The sequence below is a fragment of the Peromyscus leucopus genome, chromosome 7, assembly GCF_004664715.2.
Source record: "Peromyscus leucopus breed LL Stock chromosome 7, UCI_PerLeu_2.1, whole genome shotgun sequence".
NCBI lineage: Eukaryota > Metazoa > Chordata > Mammalia > Rodentia > Cricetidae > Peromyscus > Peromyscus leucopus.
Genome location: NC_051069.1, coordinates 106,932,427 through 106,934,124, shown reverse-complemented (window position 1 = coordinate 106,934,124; position 1,698 = coordinate 106,932,427).

The following is a 1,698-nucleotide window of genomic DNA, read 5'->3' as shown; positions in this document are numbered from 1 at the left end:
AGTCCCAAAGTCCATATTACTCCAGACAAAAACACGGTCCAGCCTATCACAGCAATACCCCAGTCTCTGGTACCGTCTTCTATCTTAGTCAAGGTTTCTATTGCTGTGAAGAGACACCATGACCACGGCAACTCTTATAAAGGAAAACATTTAATTGGGGCTGGCTTACAGTTTCAGAGGTTTAGTCCATTATCATCAGGGCAGGAAGCATGGCAGCATGCAGGCAGACATGGTGCTGTTGAGGTAGCTGAGAATTCTTCATCTGGATCGGCAGACAGCAGGAAGAGAGACACTGGGCCGCCCTTGAGCATCTGAAACTCAAAGCCCACCCACAGTGACACACTTTCTTCAACAAGGCCACACCTCCTAATAGTGCCACTCCCTGTGGGCCTATGAGGGCCATTTTCATTCCAACCACCACACTTGTCTACATAGTGAGACTCTGTCTTTAAAAAAAGAAGAAGAGACGTGTATTGTAGTTAAAATGCCAGAACTACCAAGCAAAGAAACAGTACCAGAGCTGCAAGAGAATAAAGCCAGCATACCTAAAGCCAAGCCTGTAGGAAGAACGTCAGCCCTCTCAGCGTAAGTCATGAAAGGTAGCAATCTGGAATACTAGACTTTATACCCTGAAAATAAATAGCTGTAAACTAAGAACCCAGGCTGCCAGGCTTGCATGGCAGGGGCCTTTACCCGGTGGACCATCTGATCAGATCTTGAGTTCATCTTTCTCTCTCTCCCCTTCCCACCTCCACTCTGAGATAGGGTCTATTAGCTAGCCTGGAACTGATGCATAGACCGGGCTAGCCTCCAACTCACAGAGATCCACCTGCTTCTGTCTCCTGAGTGTTGGGATAAAAGGTGCATTCTACCACTCCTGACTCAAGTTGACTTTTTGTTTTTCCATGTGCTTTGCCTGCATATAACATGTGCTTGCTTAGTGCCTTAGGAGGCCAAAAGAGGGTGCCAGATGCCCTGGTACTAGAGTTACAGATTGTAGATGAAATTCTAAACATTCTTATTAAATAAGAAACACAGAGCCAAATACAGAGTTAAAAGCCCAAGAGATCAGAGAACTAGCAAAGAGCCAAGACTACCTTTAGCTCACTATTCACTGCCATTGCTTCCCCTGGGAAAGCATTTCTTCCTGTCTGAATTGTCTTTTTATTGCCTTTCTGTTCTGCCTTCTCATTGGCTCTAACCCAACCATATGACTTCCTCGTCACTGCCTGTCTATACAGACCTCCAGGTCTCTATGGTTGGTACTGGGATTAAAGGTTTGTGTCACCACTCTTGGCTGTGTGTAGCTGGAGAGCTTCTCTCCAGGTCCCGCCAAGCCCCGGCAGTCTGACAGCTCACTTATAAAATAAACACACAGATGCTTATATTATTTAAACTGTTTGGCCTAATGGCTCAGGCTTCTTGCTAACTGTTCTTATATCTTAAATTAACCCATTTCTACTAATCTATAAGTTGCCACATGGCTTGTGGCTTACTGGTATCTTTACATGTTGCTTGTCATGGCCGTGGCTGGCAGCGTCTCTCTGGCTCAGACTTCCACTTCCCAGAATTCTCTTTTCTGCTTGTCCCGCCTATACTTCCTGCCTGTCTACTGGCCAATCAGCATTTTATTTATACAAAACAATATCCACAGCAGCTGTGTCCTTGACCACACAGAGAATCTGCCTGCCATGTAAT